Genomic DNA, 17,868 nt, shown 5'->3' with positions numbered 1-17,868 from the left:
ATTGAATGGCGGAGTCGACTCAATGGGCTGAATGGCCTAATTTCTGCACCTATGTCTTGTGGTCTTATGGTCTTATAGATGAAGCATTCCAGATGCTTGCCTTTAGACTTTTAGCCCTTTGATTGAGGGAGCTCTGAAGTGATGGACTTTTGCTTGAATTTTGTTAAGTTCTGTAAATAATGAACCCCTTCTGTTCTATCCATTCCAAATGCTGCATGATCCTCTCTGCACCACTTTGGTTATCAACTTCTGTACAGATGTCATTTCCTTGTTGTTTCATAGGCTTGTAAAGATCGTACCTATTTATTTTTCCGTAATTTTGATCGTGGGCTGAAATGAGAAAAGAACACTTATAAAATCCAAGGAAATTTGAAAGATTATTGCATGATTTAAAAGCAAGTTGCCTGATGCTCATTGTAAGTGCTGTTTACATAGTTGGTGGTTCAAGTAGGGGAGGAAGCTTAATTTCAGATGAGCTGGACCCAGGAGTCTGTGTACGAATGGAGATTTGGCTGGCAACAAATAGCTGAAAAGAGCTGTGAAATGGTAACTAGTTATCAATGACAAAGGCCTTCTGCCTACAGACGACTATGTGTTTGGCTCCCAGCTGGGTGAACAGCATAAGGGTGTGAATGTTTTGGAGAGAAGCCATTGGATGTGTGGAAGGGAAGGAACTGTTTCTGGTCTGCAGTAAAAAGCATCATGAGCCTGAAGACAACCACTTTATTTCTTTTCATCAGTTGCCATAGGCTGTGACAAGTAAGTCAAAGACCTTTATTAGCGTGAAGCAATCCCACAGTGTCTCCTGCAAACAAGTGAAAATATCTGTAGGAGGGTCAAGGGGCAATATTTTGATCAACAAAAATGGATAATCTCAGCAAAACCTGTGCACAGGGACCCCTGAACTACCTTCCCTGTTTTCCCGTGTATGTGTCATATGATGCACCCATAATGCTGGTAGGAAGAAAGTTCCAGGTTTATTGCTTAACAGCAGTGAGGGAATGACCACATTAGTTCCAAGTCCACATTGTCTTGGAAAAGAACTTGTGGTTTGGTGGTTTTGCTATGGTACCTGCAACCCTTGTTCTGTCATGTGGAAGAAGTCCAGATTTAGGAAATACTGTTAAAGGGACTCAGGTAGGTCACTGCAGTACCTCCTGTGAATGGCATACTTAGCTGCCATAGTACGGTGTTGGAATTAAGATTTAGTTCCAAGCTCTGACATTGCGCAACAATGGCCGAATCAAGAAAGGTGGCTATCATAATGAAGCTCAATCATGCAGGAGTTTCTGGATACTGAACTGGACCAGCAAAAACACTGACTGACTGACTGCCTGGCAGCACATTTCCCTTCCAAAATGTGACTGGCTAACTCTGCAGAAACAGATTTAAACACGGCTACCATCTCTCTGGAATTGTTCTGGTCCTTTTGGGTTGAGAGCCAAAAGAAAAGCTGTTATGTCAACTTTAAAACTCCTAGTTTCTTGTTTCTTCTTCATTTTCTTTGGTTTCCTTTCTCTGTTACAAAAATGTTGAACATTTGAGGAAAAATGGCCGTTTGGAGGTGTGTGATAAAATCTCCAGGAATGTGTTCAGAGTTGGCAGCTCCGGATTGATCATGGCATTTTGCTGGCTGGCATGGCAATAGAGTAACTAGCTCTTATTTTACGTTGTGTTACAGATCCCTTTTTCTAAATTGTACCCTGCCTTTTTGTCCACTTCTAGGCTGAGTTTAATGCAGCACAAAGTGTTAGACCACCCATTCAGAGGTGTCAGCGATATTGTTGGGATGATTTATACTCAAGCTGCAGGTTTTGTTGCAAAGAATGGCGTTTAATGGCCATTGTGAATTGCTGCCAGCAAGGACAAGTGCATGGTGCTCCTGTATTGTCTGGAAGAATGTGCTGATAATCAAGCCCCACTACTCCACTGCTCACACCAGTGGTATAACTTTATTATTTGAATTGCGAAAATGGCCAGATGATTGTTTTTAGTATTGCAATGAAAAATAAAAGAAACACCTAACAGGCTCCATTTAATGACCTCCAAAAGTAATCCATTTATTATGAATAAATCTCATTCTGATAGCCAGTCACACACACTTGACAACATCATTGCTGTTAATCCTGCAGCCAGACACAAGAGCAAGCTGATTGGGTCAGATGTGTTGATGTTGCTATACGAATAACGGTCCAAGATGGCAGCGGAGTTGGATTAGATTAGATTAGATTCCCTACAGTGTGGAAACAGGCCCTTTGGCCCAACAAGTCCGCACCGCCCCTTGAAGCATTCCACCGAGACCCATTCCCCTATAACCCACACACCCCTGAACACTAAGGGCAACTTAGCATGACCAATCCACCTAGCCTGCACATCTTTGGACTGTGGGAGGAAACCGGAGGAAACCCATGCAGACACGGGGAGGATGTGCAAGCTCCACACAGACAGTAACCCGAGGTTGGAATCGAACCTGGGTCCCTGGTGCTGTGAGGCTGCAGTGCTAACCACTGAGCCACCATGCTTCAGCTGGAGCTCATCTGCTCCAATCATTCTTTTTCTTCTTTTGTTTTTAAACACTTTGTATTCCTTTTCTCTTCTTCTGTCCTGGCCTCCAATGGTCTGGAGGCTAGGTGCCAACGTGGTCTAGGTTGGATGACCGTTGTTCTGAAATTTTATTTTTGCAATGCTGGATTTTTTATTTCTCTATTTTCTAAGATCTTATAACTGAAGAAGCTGTGCATTTTTGTACCCAAGATGCGCTCTAGGTGATGATGTATAAACTTTTCACTCTACTCAGTTGAGTGTGTGTGACAATAAAGCTAATTCAATTCAATTCACCTAGACACCAAGAACACAAGTCTCTGCACCATCTGTCTGGAAACCAAGGATAAAATAGGACAACTCACAGATCAGCTGAAATTTCCTGCGAATGAAACTCAGTTACAGACAGCTATAGATAGATAAATGTCCAGTTCTGAATCCAACAGCTTGAATTTGAGTTGTTGGGAATTGGTCAAAGTGCATTCCTTCAGATTTTGCCAGGCTGAGACAAGTAATTGAGAAGGATTTCAGAAAAGACACTGCAGCTTCTAAGGAGCCTTCTTTTCCCTTTGATTTCTGGGCCCACAAAACTGCATTCTCAGAGCTGTGACTTTCTGAATCACCTAATAGTATAGGCTGACAGCCCTCTCAAAGCCAGCTCTTTTGTCCTTTCAGTAATTGTAGCAGTAAATGCCATTTCTTATCTCTGCGCAAGTTATGCTTGCCTCCTCTTCCAATGTCGCTTAATTTCTAGAAAAGCATTAATAATGTTTGTGATCACCATTACGGAGATTTTTTAATTCCAGATTTGATTAATTGAATTTAAATTCCAGTAGCTGTTGTGTTGGGATTTGAACCCGTGTTTTCAGAACATTTTACTGGATTACTTGTCCAGTGATATTACCATTACGGCACCATATTTGAGTTGTTTCTATTTATGTGTTTATTTATTTATTGTCACCTGTATTTTGTTACAAAATACAATAAAGAATATTGTATTGTGTCACTACTCTCTTGCGCAATCTTAAAACGCAGAAAACAAACCAAAACATAGAATATAAAGGCAGAAGTATAAAGAAGTAGTATCCAACTTTATAGTTCCTCTTGTTAAGCGCTCCGTCATGGGCCATGGGCCTCATGGCCAGGCACGTGTCCCATTCGTTGTGCTGCCACAGCTGGAACAAATGCTGCCGCTCTTCAGTGCTCTCTCACCTCAACCAATGCCCTCGCCACTGAGTCCTTGCTGGAGCCCGCTAATGCAGATAGCACGAATTCTGCCAGGTAGTGCACCATCCCAAATTTGCCTCCACTGCTACTATGAGTCCGCTTTGGACCCAACTCACAGATGCAGCCTCTGTGATACTGCCGGCTCTCATACCAGGCTCAAGCTCACCACCACTGCTGCCGCCTCAAATCTGTGCTGGATGCAGATGCCGCCGGAAACCAAACTCGCTTCCAGAGCAGCAGCCATGAGTTGGCACTCAGACCTCCTTGTTGATGCCAGGACACCAAAGCCACCTCTACCGCTGCTATGAGTCCGCACTTGTAGGGCTCACACTGCCACCAATGCCATCATCATTACTGAGTTCTTCAACAAGACATAAGTAAAATAAAACAGAATAAGAAAAATGAGAAGAGAGAAGAAATAAAAGAGCAAAATGGATATGGCGGAGGACCCCTGGGCTCAGAAGCCCTACTCCACTGCCACTTTACCAGAAAACTCCACATGGATGGGGTTGAACTCTTACTGAAATGGAATGCACTTCTTGGTGATTGAGGGTCTTGTGTGTTCTTAGATGTCATGGCATCATAACTGTAAGGCAGCATCTTTTGTGGGGCTGCTATTCTTCCACAACTCCCTTGGAGACGCTGAGACATCAATACTAATTTCCAGGACATTGTTGTAGAATGTTCTGGGGGGAAAGAAAGCAAAGGAATTAAGAAAGGTTAGTTGATCACTTTCATAACAGTAGAGTATTGTTGATGCTGGAAATCTGAAACGAACCCAGGAAACGCTCGAGAAACTCAGGAGTTCTGGCAGTACCTGTGAACAGAGAAACGGAGTTAATGCTTTAAGTTTGGCAAGATGCAACTTCTCACCTTGGTTCTGAACTCTCTCTGTTTGTCTTTGAACACTTTTATACATTACAGAAGATCCCAGGTATTGCGGAAGGTGGGGAATTACGTTTGACTGAAACATTGAAATGGATAATGAATGATAATTTGTGTTTCAAAAGCCTTAGGAGCTTGAAAATGTCAAGGATTGACCAATGAAGTGACTGGGGCAGTTGGCAGCAGGCAGCAGTGGATCATAGGATGACAGCATCAGGAACATGTCCCAATCAAGATTGGCAACTTTGGTGATGAGACCTGAGTTGCTTTCCAAAGTGTTTTCCCAGCAACCTGTGCCAGGATTGCTATTTTAAAAAAACAAGCAGTCCTATAAACTATAAATTTCTCATTATTGCAGCTAATGAAGGTTGTCTTGTTCACTTTGATTAGCCAGTCCTTGGTAGAGGAAGGCCGTACAAATTGAAGTGTATTGTGATGAATTACGATACCTCACATTCATCTTTCAGGAAGCTGAAGAGGTGAACATTTGTTAAATGCATAAATTGAGTGCCTTTGCATGTTAGGAGTAAATAAAAGCTAGTTGTTAAATTCATTCTGGCAGAATAACAACCCATAATGACCTGCAATGGTCATTATTTGGACTGACCCATCCCTTTTGATTGTACGGTTTTGACTTAAGTGTTTATTATAATGCTAATTAAGATGATTTATTATGTAGAATGCTCAATTGCTTTTTTAAATCAAAAACTAGCTATGAACAGTGGAGGGAAGAGACAATTAAAACACAACAATCCCATTACGTTCCCTTATTAATTTCTGAGAACAACTAAACTGCAAGAAACATTAGTTTCTATCTCTATAATCTCAAACTGCTGATTCCCAGCATAGTCAGTCCTCATCAGCAATCATTGCTTGTGTTATGCCATCATGTATTACACAGCATGTAAGTCCCTCGCATCATATTTCAACTTACTTGTCAGTACAGTAGGAGCTTTGAAAATCTAGCCCTAGGCTTCAGGCCTGCATTTCATGCTAATGTGTAAAGCATCCGCACTCCAGAGATCTATAATCACAAAGGAATTAAGTCTTTGGAAGTTGTCCAGAGAGTGAAAAGAAAATGCAAAATCTGAATAATAATCTGTTTTTAAAGCTTTACTTGGCTCTTGAAGTTGCTTTGTATTGGTGACGCCCAAACTCAGACAAATATTTGTACCAATTAAATGTCAAAATGGGGTTAATGTCAGCTGTATGATTGTGAAGATCAGCAAACTGCTTGACTGTATACACAGAACATCTCTTCTTTAGAGCGCTCTGTCCTAAACCAGATTCTGTACTAAAGTTTTAACAGTACCTGGGGTATGTTTTAGAATTTAACTTTGTACAGAATTGAGATACACTCTGTTATCAAGACAGTCTCCTTGTGGAACTGTCAAGTGACCTGACTTCACTGTACTGTGGAACATTGGGTCTTATGTCGAGCTTTGGTGCCATTTTTGGAATACACACTTTGTAAAAGTGTACATTAGCAGTATAATCGCAGATCATGATTAACGATCCCAATGGCTGAACATTAGTGAGGAGAAACAGTTTATGGACTGGAAAAGACAACTAACACCAAAGCATTGGAGAATTTTTCAGAAACTGGATGGTTTGGAATGTATGTACATTAGAGACCATAAGGCATAGGAGCAGAAATTAGACCGTTCAGCTCATCGAGTCTGCTCTGCCATTCAATCATGGCTGATAAATTTCTCAACCCCATTCTCCCACTTTCTACCCATAACCTTGATCTCCTGGACAATCAAGAACCTATCTATCTAAGTCTTAAATATATTCAATGACCTGGCCTCCACAGCCTCCTGTGGCAGTGAATCCCATAGATTCACTACTGTCTGGCTGAAGAAGTTTCTCCTTATCTCTGTTCTAAAAGGTCTTCCCTTTACTCTAAGGCTGTGCCCTCGGGTCCTAGTCTCTCCTGCTAATGGAAACATCTTCCCAACATCCACACTGTCCAGGCCATTCAGAATTCTGTAAGTTTCAATTAGATCCCCACTCACTGTTCTAAACTCATCAAGAATAGATCCAGAGTCCTCAAACGTTGCTCATATGTTAAGCTATTCATTTCTGGGACCATTCTGGTGAACCTCCTCTGAATCTGCTGCAGGGCCAGTACATATTTTGTGAGCTACGGGGCCCGAAACTGCACAAAATACTCCAAATGTGGTCTGACCAGAGTCTTTTAGAGCCTCAGTAGTACATCCTGGCTTTTATATTCAAGTCCTTTCAAAATAAATGCCAAAGTTGCATTTGCCTTTCTGACTACTGACTCAACCTGCAAGTTTACCTTGAGAGAATCCTGGACTAGAACTCCCAAATCTCTTTTTGCACTTCAGACTTCTGAAATTTTTTCCCATTTAAAAAATAGTTCATGCTTCTATTCTTCTTACCAAACTCACGTTGTAATCTGTCTGCCACTTTTTTGTCCACTCTCCTCACCTGCCCAAATCAATGCATATAGCCTGTTAAATAAAAACCAAAAGAACTGCAGATGCTGTAAATCAGGAACAAAATCAAAGTTGCTGGAAAAGCTCAGCAGGTCTGGCAGCATCTGTGGAGGAGAAAACAAAGTTAACTTCTCGGGTCGGGTGATCCTTCCACAGAACCGGAGTGCACTTTATAGCTATTACAAAACTTTTGAAGTATCTCCACTTTATTAATGTAGAAAATGCAGCAACACATGAAATTCTCAAAGGACAATGAGCTAATGAACAGATAATCTGTTTTGTGATGTTGATTAGGGAATGAATGTCGATAAGGGCACCACAGAAAACTCCTCTGTTCTTCAAAATGATGCCATGGGACCTTTTTAAGTCCAACCAAATAAGCAGGTGGGAGCTCCATTTAATGTCTTATCCAAAAGATTGTCATTCCTCAGTATTGCACTGGAGCATTAGCCTTGATTACTATACTGAGTCATGGAGGGGCCTTGAATCTGGTGATGATGCAGGGATGTGACCAACTAAGCCATAGCTAATATCCAAAATTTATTTTAATATAGACTGGAATAATAAATGTTAATGCAGAGAAGGAATTCCTCAAAGGTGAACAAGAGAAATATCTTGATTAGTATACTGTGACGGTATTGCGCTTTTAAGGGAGATTTGTTCTGTGCTGTTTCTTGTGTAGAGAGCGGCTGCCATATTGTTGCCGGAATGTCTGCTTCAGAAGCAGTAGATAAACAGCTTTGAGCTCCCTGTGTGTTTTTTTGTTTAATTAGACTAAAGATGCATGAATTGGTAGAGCCGGGCTCACGTAGACCCAAGCTTTTACCTTTGCTTTCAGTTGGAGTTTAGGGTTGGCTGTTGACACTGCTAGATACAGCTTTCTCTCTGCTGCAGCAAAAAGCTTGCGTTCTCTCTGTGCTGCGAGATGTTTCTTTTAGTGGTCCCTTCTCGACTGGAAAGAAGATAGCACATGAGGACAATGTATTTTGCTGAATTTTCCATTGCCAAGGATGTGTTTATGGGAGGCCACTATATTGGAGCATTTGGTGAGTAGTAGTTAAATAATATTTTATTACGTATTGCAACAGAGTTAAAATTATGCCAATTCTTCTTTTGTTTGTACTTGAATTACATTATAAGAATAAAGTGTGCTTTGCTTAAGGCCTAGTAGTTTGACCAATTGAATCGCCCCTGGAGCACAGCGCCTTACACTTATCATTAAATAAAATAAAAGGTGAAGGCCTAGGCTGACTCCTTGATGTATTTTGAGAGAGTTTGGCCTGGTCCATAGCAATCCTACTCTCATTGCTAGTTCCAGCAATCTTCGATGGATCAGTGATCAGCACTGCTGCCTCACTGCGCCAGGAGCCCGGGTTCAATTTCCCTTTGGGCAACTGTCTGTGTGGAGTCTGCACGTTTTCCCTGTGTCTGCATGGGTTTCCTCTGGGTACTCCGGTTTCCTCCCACTGCAGGCCAGGCGGATTGGCCATGCTAAATTGCCCGTAGTGTTGAGGGATGTGTAGATTAGGTGGGTTTGGGGAATGGGTCTAGATGGAATGTGCTCTGAAGGTCAGTGTGGACTTGTTGGGCCGAAGGGCCTGTTTCCACACTGTAGGGATTTTTCTTCTAATATTTTGAACACAAAGTATAAGAAAGCAGTGCTAAATCTAGTTTTGCAAAATGAAATGGGACAAATGGCACAGGCTTGTGAAATACATTATGATCACTGTTTCCTAATATCATCAGATTTAGAGACGATAGTGAAAAGGTAAGGAACAATGCAATTTGCTCGAAGGGCTAACCTCAGTGAATAGCAAAAAGGTTTGGCTCAGCTGGATTGGAATCTAAAATTGGGGGATGAAACAACAATTGAACAAAGGATGGGCTTCAAAGAGTAGTTGCTTCAGATATAGTGTCACCTTTTCATGAGGTAGAAGGAATACAAATATGAGTTAGAAGTAGGAGGAGGACTTAAACGTCTGTTCATAGTTGATCTAATTGTAACCTCACATCTATATTTCCGCCAACCCCAATACTCTCTTACTCTTTGCTTAACAAAAATCTATCTACGCCTGCCTTAAAATATTCAAGAATTCTTCTTTTACCACCTTTTCAGAGACCTCCAAAGACACATGGCCTTTTAAGGGAAATAAAAAAAATCAGCTGGTTTATATTTGAAGTGGATGACTCCTGATTTTTAAATAGTGATACCTAGATTGAGGTTATTCAATAAGGAGAAACATTCACTCCACACCTACCCAGTCAAGATCTTATAGATTTTAATTGATTCACTCCTGTTTATCCAAACTCCAGAGGATACAAGCCAAGTCTTGTTTAATAAGACAAGCCCCTCCACAATTTCGGGTATTCGTCTGGTAAACCTTCTCTTAATTGCCTCTAACCTATTTACAGTCTTCTGATATTGTGCGCAGTACACCTAGATGTGATCTCAGCAATACTCTGCATAACTGAAGCATAATCTCCCCACTTTTGTTTGCAATTCTCCTTGTGATGAAAGATCACATTCTATTAGCTTTCCTAATTACTTGGTCTACCGATATACTACTTTTTGTGATTCATGCACAAGGACTCCCAGATCCCTTTGCATATCAGACCTTTTGATTTCTCATGGTTTGGATAAGATGCTTTTTTTATTCTTCCTACCAAAATGGACAATTTCGCATTTTCTCAAATTATAGTCAATGTGCTACATCTTTGCCCACTCATTTAACCTGTCTATATTTTTTTTAAGTTTCTTCATGTCTTCTCACAACTTACTCTTCCACATATTTTTGTATTGTAACAACATACCTTCAGTCTCTTCACCTAGTTCATTTATACAAATAGCAATCAGACCACTCACTAAATTTTCCGATGTTGGCCTTCAAAGGGAATGGAGTATTAAATTAGGGAGATTTCACTAAAACTGAACAAAGCACTAGTAAGTCCACAACTGGAATACTGAACAGTTTTGAGCTCCCTGTCGTTGGAAAGATGTACAGGTATTGGAGACAGTCAGAAAAGGTTCATTAGCCTGATAGCCGATATGAAGGGACTGTCTTATGAGGAGAGTTTGAATAAATTGGGCCTGCAGTCGTTGGAACATAGATGAATGCGAGGTGACCTCATTGAAACATACAGGGTTGCACATTGAAGACAGAAAGGCGAAAGAATTTCTTCTTTCAGGGTTGTGAATCTGTAGAATTCTTTACCAAACAGGGCTTTTGAGGTTGGGTCACTTCTCAAGGCTGAGATAGATTTTTAATCAGTAAGGGATTAAGGGTTATGGAGAAAGGTAGGATCGCATCTATAGTACTGTGTACAATATCAGAAGAATGTAGATATGTTAGAGGCAATTCAGAGAAAGTTTATCAGACGAATACCAGAAATTGTGGAGAGGCTTGTCTCATTAGGCAACACTTGGGTTGCATCCCCTGCAGTTTAGATAGTAAGAGTGAATCAATTAAAATCTATAAATTCAGTGTTATCAGATCGGCCATGATTTCTTTGGCAGAGCAGACTTGATATGACTGAATGGCTTACATCTCCTCCTTTGTCTGATCATCTTCAATCCAATCCAGACAAATACCTGAAAAAAAAAACTCATTTATGCCTACTTTCTGCTTCCTGTTAGCAAGCCAATTTTCTATCTAGGTAAATAAGACACCCCCTACATGATCAGCATTGTATTTTCTGATGTGACTTCATGTGGACTTTAGCAGATGTCTTCTGGAAATCTTAGTACAGTATATCTACTGGTGCCCTTTATGTACAGAACCAGGTTGACTCTGCATCATTACCTTGAACTTGTATAAGTTGCCTGCTGTAAATTTTAACATAGCTTCCAACAAGGCTTTCCAAAGCCATAAGTCTCCAGATGACTGAAGTACAGAGGTTAAAATAAAACTAAGAGAGGATTGTGATAGATTTAAGAATGAGACTAGAACTCTAATCTGAATATAGAAATGCAAACCAGATGAAAGAAGCAGAATAAGAACAAAGAATGAAAATAAATTAACAATCAGTATAAAAGGCAATACAATTGTCTATTGCAAACTCAAATACTAAGTGAAGAGGGTCCTCAGTAGAGCACATTCCTTTGCCACACTGTGTTAATTCAACACTTTTACACATATAGTTTTTTCTTGAGAAATTTTCCTTACAGGTTGATGGCCTGTGACTACAAGACTGAAAAAAAAGTTAAGTTCCTCATCATAGAGGAAGCTTCAGGTCCAATCCACAACCAAAACCTGCTATGAAAGGTCTGCTCATAGAGTCATACAGCATGGAAACAGACCCTTTGATCCAACTAGTCCACACCAACGACACCCCTGAACTAACCTAGTCTCCTCTGCAATGCATTTGGTCCATATCCCTTCAAACCTTTCCTATTCATATACTTATCCAAAATTCTTTTAAATGTTGTAATTGTATCTTCATCTGTACAAACCTGCTTGCCCTGGTCGACTCCACAAACCTGCCTGCCCTGGTCGACCCATTGTCTCAGCCTGTTCCTGCCCCACTGAACTCATCTCCACCTATCTGGACTCCATTTTCTCCCCTTTGGTCCAGGAACTCCCTACCTACATTGGTGACACCACCCACGCCCTCCACCTCCTCCAGAACTTCCAATTCCCTGGCCCCCAACACCTCATTTTCACCATGGACATCCAGTCCCTATACACCTGTATTCTTCATGCAGATGGCCTCAAGGCCCTCCGCTTCTTCCTGTCCCGCAGGCCCGAGCAGTCCCCCTCCAACGACACCCTCATCCGCCTAGCCGAACTCGTCCTCACCCTCAACAACTTCTCTTTCGATTCCTCCCACTTCCTACAGACAAAGGGGGTGGCCATGGGTACCTGCATGGGCCCAAGCTATGCCTGCCTCTTTGTAGGGTTCGTGGAACAGTCCCTGTTCAACACCTACACAGGCCCCAAACCCCACATCTTCCTCCATTACGTTGACTATATCGGCGCCGCCTCTTGCTCCCCAGAGGAGCTCAAACAGTTAATCCACTTCACCAACACCTTCCACCCCAACCTCAAGTTCACCTGGGCCATCTCCAATACATCCCTCACCTTCCTGGACCCCTCAGTCTCCATCTCAGGTAACCAACTAGAAACTGATGTCCATTTCAAGCCCACCGACTCCCACAACTACCTAGAATACACCTCCTCCCACACACTCTCCTGCAAAAATTCCATCCCCTATTCCCAATTCCTCAGCCTCAGCCGCATCTGCTCCGAGGATGAGGCATTCCACTCCCGCACATCCCAGATGTCCATGTTCTTCAAGGACCGCAACTTTCCGCCCAGCAGTGGTCGAGAACGCCCTCAACCGTGTCTCCCACATTTCCCGCAACACATCCCTCGCACCCCGCCCCCGCCACAACCGCCCCAAGAGGATCCCCCTCATTCTCACATACCATCCCACCAACCTCCAGATACAACGCATCATCCTCCGACACTTCCGCCATCTACAATCCGACCCCACCACCCAAGACATTTTTCCAGCCCACCCTTGTCTGCTTTCCGGAGAGACCACTCTCTCCGTGACTCCCTTGTCCACTCCACACTCCCCTCAAACCACACCACACCTGGCACTTTCCCCTGCAACCGCAGGAAGTGCTACACTTGCCCCCACACCTCCTCCCTCACCCCCATCCCAGGCCTCAAGATGACTTTCCATATTAAGCAGAGCATCTGCACATCTGCCAATGTACCCGGTGTGGCTTCCTTTACATTGGGGGAACCAAGTGGAGGCTTGGGGACCGCTTTGCAGAACACCTCCGCTCAGTTCGTAATAAACAACTGTACCTCTCAGTCACGAACAATTTCAACTCCCCCTCCCGTTCCTCAGACGGCATGTCCATCCTGGGCCTCCTGCAGTGCCACAATGATGCCACCCGAAGGTTGCAGGAACAGCAACTCATATTCCGCTTGGGAACCCTGCAGCCCAATTGTATCAATGTGGACTTCACAAGCTTCAAAATCTCCCCTTGCCCCACTGCATCCCAAAACCAGCCCAGTTCGTCCCCTCCCCACCCCCACTGCATCCTAAAACCAGCCCAGCCTGTCACCGCCTCCCTAACCTGTTCTTCCTCTCACCTATCCCTTCCTCCCACCTCAAGCCACACCTCCATTTCCTACCTGCCACCTCATCCTGCCTCCTTGACCTGTCCGTCTTCCCTGGACTGACCTATCCCCTCTCTCCCTCCCCACCTATACTCTCCTCTCCATCTATCTTCTTTTCTCTCCATCTTCAATCCGCCTCCCCCTCTCTCCCTATTTATTCCAGAACCCTCTCCCCAGCCCCTTCTCTGATGAAGTGTCTAGGCTCGAAACGTCAGCTTTTGTGCTCCTGAGATGCTGCTTGGCCTGCTGTGTTCATCCAGCTTCACACTTTATTACCTTGGATTCTCCAGCATCTGCAGTTCCCATTATCTCTGTTGTATCGTATCTTCATCTACCACTTTCTCTGACAGTTCATGCCACATACTCCCTGGGAAAAAAAAAAGTTGTGCAACATGCCCTTTTTAAATCTTTCTCCTCTCACTTTAAAAATATGCTCCCTAGTTTTGAACTCTCCCATCCTGTACTTTGATAGTAGCAACAAATTCCACCACAGCTGCTGCCACAATTCACAACACTCCAAAATAACCCACAGCGCTCTATAAACTCCATTCAGTCTATTTTCCAATATTAAGGGATAATTTTTTTTTCAAAATTCCAGTATCCTGATCCAAACCTTTGCCAAAAAAACTAAATAGAACATAGAACATTAGAGCGCAGTACAGGCCCTTCACCCCTCGATGTTGCACCGACCTGTGAAACCAATCTGAAGCTCATCTAACCTACACTATTCCATTATTTTCCATATGTTTATCCAATGATCATTTAAATGACCTTAAAGTTGGCGAGTCTACTACTGTTGCAGGCAGGGCATTCCACGCCCTTACTACGCTCTCAGTAAAGAACCTACCTCTGACATCTGTCCTACATCTATCACCCCTCAATTTAAAGCTATGTCCCCTCGTGCTAGCCATCACCATCCGAGAAAAAAGGCTTTCACTGTCCACCCTATCTAATCCTCTGATCATCTTGTATGTCTCTATTAAGTCACCTCTTAACCACCTTCTCTATAACAAAAACAGCCTCAAGTCCCTCAGCCTTTCCTCATAAGACTTTCCCTCCATACCAGGCAACATCCTGGTAAATCTCCTCTGCACCCTTTCCAATGCTTCCAATCGTTCCTATAATGCGGTGACCAGAACTGTACGCAATACTCCTAGTGCAGCTGCATCAGAGTTTTGTACAGCTGCAACATGACCTCATGGCTGCAAAACTCAATCCCTCTACCAATAAAGCCTAACACACGGTACGCCTTCTTAACAGCCCTATCAACCTGGGTGGCAACTTTCAGGGATCTGTGCCAATGGACACTGAGATCTATCTGCTCATCCACACCACCAAGAATCTTACCATTAGCCCAGTACTCTGTATTCCTTTTACTAGTTCTTCTTTCAATCATAGCCCATCTTCATATCAATTTTTGTTGAAACCTGTCCATTAGTGTTGAGATGCATCCTTTCTAGACCAATTTCTGCTCATAAGAAAGGGACACTGAATGGAAGGATGGATAGAGCTGATGAGGGAACAGAACAGAGGTCATCTTGTAGAGGCAGAGGGCATTGTCGTAGCAAATATGTACTTTGCATCTGTCTTCACTAGAGAAGAAAATGGTTCTGTGCTTTGCATCACAATTGGACAGGATAAAGTTAGGAGGTAGTACTAAATGGTAGTACTGTGTGGTAAGAATGGAAATTGAAGAGGCTCACACCACGGTCTTCCAATTTTTCTTTCATATAGGCTGGCCCCAGAGTGCTGGAGAATTGCAAATGTTGTACCCCTGCTTGAAAAGAAAGAAACAAATGAATCCAGCAACATCAGGCCAGTCACTCTAAAGCTGTGTAGTGGTGAATTATTTACATATAATCACCTGGGCAAAAGACATAATCCAGCCTCAGGAGGAAGATTCTGTTCAGATCTGGGCACTGCACTTAGGGAAGATGTCAAGGAATTGAAGAGGGTGCTGAAGACATTTACAAAGAATTTTAAACAAAAACAGAAATTGCTGGCAAAGTCAGCAAGCACCTGATGAAGAATCACTGGACTCAAAACATTCAGTCTGCATTCTCCCCACAGATGCTGCTGGATCTGCTGAAGTTCTCCAGCAATTTTGGTTTTTGTTTCAGATCTCTAGCATCCACAATGTTGTTTTATTGAACCAAGAACTTTACCTGGGATATTACACTTTAGTTGTGTGGAGAGACCGATGTTCGTCTCTAACCTGAAAAGATGGAGAGATGTTCAACATCATGAATGGTTTTAAAACAGATATTAAAGGGAAACTGTTTCCAGTGGCAGAGGTGTCAGCAGCTAGAGGAGGCAGGTGTGTGGATGTGAGCAAAAGAATTAGGATGGTTCAAGAAAAGTTTGTTTTAATGCATTGAGTTATGGTCTGGAATACACTATCCGAAAGGACGGTGAAAACTGATCCAGCAGTCTCTTTCAATACGATATTTAGATATAAATATTTGAGGGTGCAATTATTTCAAGATTGGAGGGAAATAGAAGTAGAATAAACTTAATAGAATAGCTCTAATAATGAACAGCACAGACATTATGGGTTGAATGGTCATTCTTTCTGCTATACCACTCAGTTACTCTGCAACAACCATCATTTCTCTAGTCATTCTTTGGATGTGCTTGTGAGATTGTTCTAGTTCGGGGAGCACTAGGGATATGCAACTAAATTATGGAAGAGTCACAATAAACTGAATATTGGATGGATCATGTCCCAGAGAGTAATGAACCTTTGGAATGAGTTACTAGCTCATGTAGTAGATGCTGATTTGCTGCTTTAACACAGAGTACATAAATTCATGATCACATCATGGAGAAGGTCAGAAGATTAACAGCTTGTCCTAAGTGTGATCTTTGTGGTCTCCTGGAATAGTTTCTAATGTCTGATTGGGTTGTGTTTTTATTAATTCATGTAATGTGGGCATTGCTGGCTGGGCCAGCATTAATCACCTGTCTTTAGTTGCCCTTGAGAAGGTGATGGTGAGCAGCCTTCCTGAACAGCTGCAGTACATTGTCTTGTATGTTGACCCACAATGCCCTTGAGGGGATATCCAGGATTTTGATCCAACAGTAATGAAGGAATTATGTTTCCAAATCATGATAATAAATGGCTGGGAGGGAAACTTGCTGGTGGCACTGTTCCCGTTTATCTGTTGCCCTTTGACCTTCTAGATGTAAGTGGTCATGGATTTGGAAGGTGTTGTCTAAGGATCTTTGGTGAATTTCTACAGTGCATCTTGTAGATAGTACATGTTGCTGCTACTGAGCATCGATACTGGAGGGAGTGGACGCTTGTGAATGTAGTGCAATTAATTGAAACTTCAATTAGATTCTAGCCTGTAACTCATTTCTAGGAGTCTAGAGACCTCTGTTGCTGATGTTATTTTATCTGTTTTTTTAATTAATTTGTTTTAGGAAATTGATTGTGTTTTCCAGTCCTGAGATTCTCAATAATGCTTTACTTAAGGTTATGGAATAGTCAGTAATGGCATTGCGGATGTGTTGAGAAACAATTTGCATTTAATTGCGAGGAAATTAGACATCTTGTTCATTTTGTGGACTTTTAAGTTGACTAATAGATTTTACTGTAATGATGATAAAACCAAATGGAATACGAGAAAACAAGAGTTGATGTGAACTTGATGCTGTTGATCAATAGGAGCTGCTCTTTCTTCAGTGACCTGGTGATGGCACTGCTAGCGATACAGAAAGTTGAGCAGCACTTTTCCTTGAACAGGTAATTGTCATCTTTGAGGGGAAAAGATATTTTCTTTTTATTTCATTTCCCTCTCTCCTTGTGATCGTTTCCCCATCTTTTTCCTTCTGTCGCAAATACATAAATAACAGCTTTTATATAAACACCAACGCCTCTGTATTATATAAATGGAAGCTGCATAAAAAATTAGGAAGCTTACACTGCCTCCTGGATCGTGCAAAGAACTTCACGCCCATGATTATCTCTTTAAATATTGTCACAATATGTAAGCGGCTAATTTGCTCACATTAACATCCCACAGAGAGCACCAATGCAAATGTGATCACTTCTTAGGCAGTCCCACTGGATTGAGGATGACTCCACTCCAGTTTAGTGGTTTCTGAGTCAGCCAATAAGCCCAATGCACAATCTGAAGACTCTGGGGCAAATGGTTCATGACGTCTTGAATAGATGGGGTGTTTGTAGTTTTTAAATTTCCTCCTTCATCTCTGCAGGATCCTGACACAGCGTCTCAATGAATTTGATACCTTCATTTTGGTCAGTTGTAAGCAAAGTCTGTCATGTTTTCTGGGATGATTGAGGTCTTCAGGAATTCTTCCTTATGGCTGTCTTTGCAGATTTGATTTTCACAATTTTTTAAAAAATTCACTCATGGGATGAGGGTGTCACTGGCTAGACCAGCATTTATTGCCCATCCCTAATTGCCTAGAGGGCAGTTAAGAGTCAACCGCATTGATTTGAGTTTGGAGTCACATGTATGCCAGACCCAATAAGGACAGCGGTATCCTCCCCTAAGGGACGTTCGTGAACCAGATGGGTTTTCCCAACAATCAGCAATGGATTCACAGTCATCATTAGACTCTTAATTCCAGATGTTTATTGAATTAAA

General features: G+C 42.2%; 1 protein-coding gene across 9 annotated transcripts in view; it reads left to right on the top strand.

The window, feature by feature from the left end:
• The window catches only part of adck1 (aarF domain containing kinase 1), a 531,577-nt gene that overhangs the window by 25,594 nt on the left and 488,115 nt on the right, over positions 1 to 17,868 (top strand). The gene's annotated exons all lie outside the window — the stretch shown is intronic.

Source organism: Stegostoma tigrinum, chromosome 10 (genome assembly GCF_030684315.1).
Source record: "Stegostoma tigrinum isolate sSteTig4 chromosome 10, sSteTig4.hap1, whole genome shotgun sequence".
Taxonomy (NCBI): domain Eukaryota; kingdom Metazoa; phylum Chordata; class Chondrichthyes; order Orectolobiformes; family Stegostomatidae; genus Stegostoma; species Stegostoma tigrinum.
This window is presented reverse-complemented; position numbering and strand designations above follow the sequence as displayed.